Source organism: Bison bison, unplaced genomic scaffold (genome assembly GCF_000754665.1).
Source record: "Bison bison bison isolate TAMUID 2011002044 unplaced genomic scaffold, Bison_UMD1.0 scf7180017864459, whole genome shotgun sequence".
NCBI lineage: Eukaryota > Metazoa > Chordata > Mammalia > Artiodactyla > Bovidae > Bison > Bison bison.
Window position 1 is genome coordinate 4340273 of NW_011495021.1, and position 7548 is coordinate 4347820.

Below are 7548 nucleotides of genomic sequence, written 5' to 3' on the forward strand. Positions count from 1 at the left end.
GGTAGGAATGAGGATAGAACCTTGCCTCTGGGCAGGAGCTGTGAAAGAGGAAAAGTTCCTTCAACCTGCAAACCAACTCCCCTTCACAAGTTGGAAAATAAGCCAGGACAGGAAGGTAACTTCAGAGGCTCAGAGGAGAGCACAATAGCCTGTCTGTGATTTAAGGCAATTCCTCTTGAATTACCCATGATATTTTTCACAGAACAAGAACAAATAGCCCTAAAATTTATGTTATTGTTGTTAAGTTGCTAAGTTGTGTCCGGCTGTTTGCGACCCCATGGACTGTAGCATGCCAGGTTTCCCTGTTCTTTATGGAATCATAAAAGATCTGGAATTGCCAAAGCAATCCTGAGGAAAAAGAACAAGGCAGGAGGCAAAACCCTCTCAGACAGTGGACAACAGTATGCTACAGTAATCAAGACTGTGTGGTATTGGCACAAACACAGACAATGGATCAAGGGGACAGAATACAGAGAGCTCAGAAATAAACCCACACACCTACAATCAATTAATCTTTGATAAAGGAAGCGACAATGTACAATGGGAAAAAGACAGTCTCCTCATCAAGTGGTGGTTGGAAAGTTGGACTATATGTAAATCAATGAAGCTAGAACACATTTTCACACCATACACAAAAATAAATTTGAAATGGCTTAAAGATGTAAATAAAAAGCATTGCACCATAAAACTTCTAGAAGAAAGCATAGCCAAAATATTTTTAGACGTAAATGGCATCAATGTTTTCTTAGTTCAACATGCCAAGGCAATAGAAATAAAAGCAAAAATGAACAAATGGGGCCTAACAAAACTTTTTGCACAACAAAAGGAAATCATAAACAACATGAAAAGACAACCTATAGACCAGGAGAGAACATTTGCAAATGATATGAACAATGAGGACTTAATTTTCAAAATATGCAAACAGCTCATACAACTCAATAACAAAACAAACAAAAAAAAGCAATTAAAAAATGGTCAAAAACCTAAACAGACATTTCTCAAAAGAAGACATATAGATAACAGGCATGTGAAAAGAGGCTCAGCATCACTTATTATTAGAGAAATGCCAACCAAAACTAAAATGAGGTACCACCTCATTGTATGGGAAAAAGTATGGAGTTTCTTCAAAAAAACTAAAAACAGAATTGCCGTATGATCCTGCAATGCCACTCCTGGGCATATATCTGAATGACACTGTGATTCAAAAAGATACATGCACCTCAGTGTTCAGAGAAGCACTATTTACAATAGCCAAGACATGGAAACAACCTAAATGTCCACTGATGGATGAATGGAAAAGATGTGGTGGATATATACAATTGAACATTCGTCAGTCATAAAAAAGGACAAAATACTGCTGTTTACAGCAACATGGATAGATCTAAAGATTATCATACAAGGTGAAATAAACAGAAACAGGAAGACAAATATATGATATAACATATGTGGAATCTAAAATATGACACAAATGTAGTTTTCTATGATACAGAAACAGATTTACAGACATAGGGAACAGACTGGGGGTTTTCAAGTGGGTGGAGGAGCAGGGGATAGTGCAATTATGAGTTTGGGACTAGTAGATGCAAACTATTAAATATAGGGTGGATAAACAACAGAGTCCCATTATGCAGCAAAGGGAACTATATTCACTTTCCTGAAATAACCATAATAGAAAATAAAAAATATCTCATTGAAAGTGGATTGAGTTAAAATAGTAAAGCACAGAATGAACAGTAACCACAGAGAACTAGATCACACTTTCATTTTTCAAACCATAGAACTAAATTTAAATCCATTTAAAAATTTCAGTGATGATATTGGAAAAAAGAATTCTCTACAAATATAAAATGCCAAGTTAGGAAAGATCACAAATTTGACTCTCTGATCAAATGAATTAATAGTGAAATAAGCAAACAAAAAATAACTGTAAAGAAATGTGTCATTTGCTTTGTATCATAAGAGAGTCAATACTTTAAATGAGCATAAACCTCAGTGTCACTGTATTCGATATTCTGACAGCTACATGAGAGTACAGGCCTGAGGATTGTATTCCTGAGGCAACAATTCACCTATTTACACACAGTAAAAGGTTATTTAAGAAGAAAGTATATTAACTATCTTTTTACCTCTCTAATAGTTATTAAGGGAGGTAAATAACTCCCTGATAGCTCAGTTGGTAAAGAATTCGCCTGCAATGAAGGAGACCCCAGTTATTAATGAAAAAATGTTTAAAAATTATTTGGTAAGAATGTTATTCTATTCAATATTTCTCTTTTTGGAAGTTAATCAAGCAACCACAAAGAGAAAGTAATCAGCAATAAAATTTTGAACAATTCAATGATAATAAAAACATGCCTACCTACTAGTGATATGTATATACTTGTGACCCTGGGGTAACAGACAGTGTGACTTACAGAATCACAGGAAAGTTTACTAATATCAAGATGATGTTCTCCATATCACAGGAGAGGGCAATGAAATATCTTAAGACCAGATCATAGGATACGTACGTGCTAAGTCACTTGAGTGAAGGAATGAAAGTCGCTCAGCCATGTCCAACTCTTTGCAACCCCATGGACTATACACCCCATAGACTATACAAGCATGGACTTCTATAGGCCAGAATACTGGATTGAGTAGCCTTTCCCTTCTTCAGGGGATTTTCCTCACTCATGGATTGAACGCAAGTCTTCCACATTGCAGGCGGATTCTTTACCAGCTGAACCACAAGGGAAGCCCAAGAATACTAAAGTGGGTAGCCTACCCCTTCTCCAGGTGTATCTTCCCAAACCAGGAATCCAGCCAGGGCCTTCTGCATTGCAGGCGGGTTCTTTACCAACAGAGCTATCACAGAAGTCCTGCCCAACTCTTTACAACCAGGCTCCTCTATCCATGGTGATTCTCTAGGCAAGAATACTGGGGTGAGTTGCCATGCCCTCCTCCAGAAGATCTTTCTGACCCAGGGATCAAATTTGTATCTCTTATATCTCCTGCATTGGCAGGCAGGTCCTTTACCACTAGCACCACTTGGGAAGCCCAGATAATAGGATAAACACTCAAAATCCTGCTAATACCTTCTAGAACAACACACAAATGGAGCTAGCCATAGTTTTCATTTTGTCCCCATGAATCTGCTCAACTCCAGCAACTAATGAAGATTTTAAAAATTATTAAATCTCAAAATATAACCTTATACTATATTAAAAATAAAATAAATATTTTATAGTAGGAATTATGAATATTAAAATTTGATATTTGGATATGCAAAAAACCAAACTGATCAAAGAATAATCTGAGGAATTATTTACATTTTATTTAAGATTTTTTTCTTCCCAATATGAACATGAGATAAAATATAAACTACAGAAATGCTCCTCAGAATATGTTTCTGTAGAGAATTTACTAATGAATAGTTAATAATTATTTCCAAATAATTTATTCAACTAATTTTAATAATTAGTCGTGCTTATAAATTCTTGGAAAATTTGCTTTCTTGAACTCCTCCAACAAAATTAGACACATTATTTTATAGGTGACATGAAGTGAAAGTTGCTCAATCATGCAACTCCAAGGACTACACAGTCCATGGAATTCTCCAGGCCAGAATACTGGAGTGGGTAGCCCTTACCTTCTGCAGGGCATCTTCCCAATTCAGGAATCGAACCCAGGTCTCTCTCATTGAAGGCAGATTCTTTACCTGCTGAGCTACAAGGGAAGCCCCTATAAATGTGATTAAAGAAAACAAGCACACATGATTCATAAATAACTGCTGCTAAAAATAAAAAAAAATACTTTAGATATTTTGAAACATTTACACTCTGGATAGTGCAGAGCAATTTTCCATAGATCTTATCTTAATTATCCTGTATTCCAATTTAGAGAATTTTGATTAATGAGATTTTTGCACATCAAACTCTCAGTCAGAAGCAATAATAGATGATGCCTGTTTTGGAATTTGTTAAAGACACGGTTATCAAGCAAGTGTAAGCAAATCTGTCCTCTACTTATCAGGTGAACTGTGCCATCAGTCCACTCCTCCTCATCCAGCAAAACAAGCAAGAAGTTTAAGAAAATATCACCCAGAACTCTTTGGGACACACCCAGAACTGTTCTAAGAAGAATTCTGACCATGTTTTTATATGTATAATTGAGGGATGTTATGGCACCCCACTCCAGTACTCTTGCCTGCAAAATCCCATGGAGGGAGGAACCTGGTGGGCTGTAGTCCATGGGGTCGCAAAGAGTCGGACACGACTGAGCGACTTCACTTTCACTTTTCACTTTCATGCATTGGAGAAGGAAATGGCAACCCACTCCAGTTCTTGCCTGGAGAATCCCAGGGACGGGGGAGCCTGATGAGCTGCCGTCTATGGGGTCGCACAGAGTCAGACACCACTGAAGCGACTTAGCAGCAGCAGCAGCAGACTAGCCAGACAAATAATCATTTAGACTGCTTCTTAATTTATCTAGCACAGATGAGAGATGGTGTAATTTAGCACAAATTCAGATAGTTCCAGGCATAGTGAATTAGGACATATGTCTTCTTGGTGGCCAAGAATTTAAAAGCATTTGGTAGGTTTAATACTTATTTATCTCAATTTATCAAAATATTCTCCATATTAAGAAGTACACTCTAGTTAACTACTAGTATTAATATAATGATTCTTTTTTATCTCATTTGTGTTTTGTCCTAAATGAGTTAAAATAGGGCCGTGGTTCAAAGGGCATTTGTGCACAAGAGCTTGAAATGCTGAAGTGGAGAAAATTATATACAATTCCTGGATGCTCTCTTTGATGGTTATGCTTTATTAATACAAGAAGAAGGCCAAGAATATGTGGTTTTAATTTTTCCTATGTCATTTCATTTAAAAACTTTAAAGGCAGATATTAGAACCTCTGTTTTTAGAATACTTAAAGTCATATAAGATTGTTTTGTGAAAGCCCTGGTCTGCAAAATAAACTTTTTGAGCTAAGTAGAGAGAGATAAACAATGTATTCAGTTCAGTTCAGTTCAGTTCAGGCACCCAGTCATATCTGACTCTTTATGACCCCATGGACTGCAGCACACCAGACTTGCCTGTCCATAACCAACTCCCAGAGTTTACTCAAACTCATGTCCATTGACTCGGTGATGCTATCCAACAATCTCATCCTTTGTGGTCCCCTTTTCCTCCCGCCTTCAATCTTTCCCAGCATCAGGGTCTTTTCAAATGAGTCAGTTCTTCATATCAGGTGGCCAAAGTATTGAAGTTTCAGCTTCAGCATCGGTCCTTCCAATGAATATTCAGGACTGATTTCCTTTACAATGGATCTCCTTGCTGTCCAAGGGAGTCTCAAGAGTCTTCTCCGAAACAACAGTTCAAAAGCATCAGTTCTTTGGTGCTCATTTTTTTAGAGCCCAACTCTCACATCCATACATGGCTACTGGAAAAACCATAGCTTAGACTAGACAGACCTTTGTTGGCAAAGTAACATCCCTGCTGTTTAGTATGCTGTCTAGGTTGGTCATAGCTTTTCTTCCAAGGAGCAAGTGTCTTTGAATTTCATGGCTGATGTCACCATCTGCAGTGACTTTGGAGCCCAAGAAAATAAAGTCTGTCACTGTTTCCATTGTTTCCCCATCTATTTGCCATGAAGTGATGGGACCAGATGCCATGATATTAGTTTCCTGAATGTTGAGTTTTAAGCCAACTTTTTCACTCTCCTCTTTCACTTTCATCAAGAGGCTCTTCAGTTCCTCTTCACTTTCTGCCATAAGGGTGGTGCCTTCTGCATATCTGAGGTTATTGATATTTCTCCCAGCAATCTTGATTCCAGCTTGTTCTTCATTCAGTCCAGCTTTTCTCATGATGTACTCTGCATAGAAGTTAAATAAGCAGGGTAACAATATACAGCCTTGATGTACTCCTTTCCCAATTTGGAACCAGTCAGTTGTTTCATGGAGAAAGAAATGGCAACCCTCTCCAGTGTTCTTGCCTGGAGAATCCTGTGGACGGAGGAGCCTGGTGAGCTGCTGTCCATAGGGTCACACAGAGTCAGACATGACTGAAGTGAATTAGCATGCATGCATGCTTTGGAGAAGGAAATTGGCAGCTGACTCCAGTGTTCTTGCCTGGGGAATCCTGTGGACAGAGAAGCCTGTAGGGATTTTGTCTATGAGGTCACACAGAGTCAGACACGACTGAAGCATCTTAGCAGCAGCAGCAACAGCAGTTGTTCCATGTCCAGTTCTAACTGTTGCTTCTTGAACTGCACACAGATTTCTCAGGAGGCAGGCCAGGTGGTCTGGTATTCCCATCTCTTGAAGAACTTTCCACAGTTTGTTGTGATCCACACAGTCAAAGGCTGGCATAGTCAATAAAACAGAGGTATGTGATTTTCTGGAACTCTCTTGCTGTTTTGATGATCCAACAGATGTTGGCAATTTGATTTCTGGGTCCTCTGAGTTTTCTAAGTCCAGCTTAAACATCTGGAATTTCGTGGTTCACGTACTACTGAAGCTTGGCTTGGAGAATTTTGAGCATCACTTTTCTAGCATGTGAGATGCATGCAATTGTGCAGAAGTTTGAGCATTCTTTGCCATTGCCTTTCTTTGGTATTGGAATGAAAACTGACCCTTCCAGTCCTGTGGCCACTGCTGAGTTTTCCAAATTTGCTGGCATATTGAGTGCAGCACTTTCACAGCATTATCTTGAATTAGATATATAAGGAAACAAGCGGCAGACTCCTGAAAATGCAGAACTGGAACTCAGATGAAACATCAGAACTAATAACACAGGATGAGAAAGATAAGTAGTGATTGAAATTGTGGGAGTGAAATTATACAGGGAGAGAGACTGAAAAGAAGGCTTAGGATAAAGAGTAGAACTTAAGAACATTGAAATGTTAAGAAAATAAATCATGAAAGAAATGAGGCAAGAGGAGAGCCAGGAGAAGAACTCAGAGATGAGGGAGTTGAGAACTAGAGCAGTGATGTAATGCTGCATTTGAAAAGAGTCTATTGAATAAGGCAATTATCTGGCTTCTAGCAAAATATTAAGCTTTGATGTGTGCGAGCATGCTAAGTCACTTCAGTTGTGTCCAACTCTTGTGACCCCACAGACTGTAGTCCAGCAGGCTCCTCTGTCCATGGGATTCTCCAGGCAAGAATACTGGAGTGGGTTGCCATTTCTTCCTCTAGGGGGTCTTCCCGACCCAGGGATCAAACCTACGCTTCATGCATTGGCAGGCAGATTACCGCTGAGCCAACTGGGAAGCCTTTAGCTTTGATAGCAAAGAATGAATGACAAATGTAATGCTTCAAGAGTAAATACGAAATAGGGGGTTGAGAGAAGGACTTCCTAGGTTAGAATGCTGAGCTTACTCCTCAGTATCTGTATGAACTGGAACCACTCTAATTTTCTGTTTTACAATTTAAATAATAATTCTTCATTTGTAAAGTAAAAAAATAATAATAAAAAGAAAAGAATAAAGAGTTGTTTGGGAACTGGATAAATAATGAAGACTAGAATATAGCAGATGCTTAATAATGTTAACTATTTTTAGTTA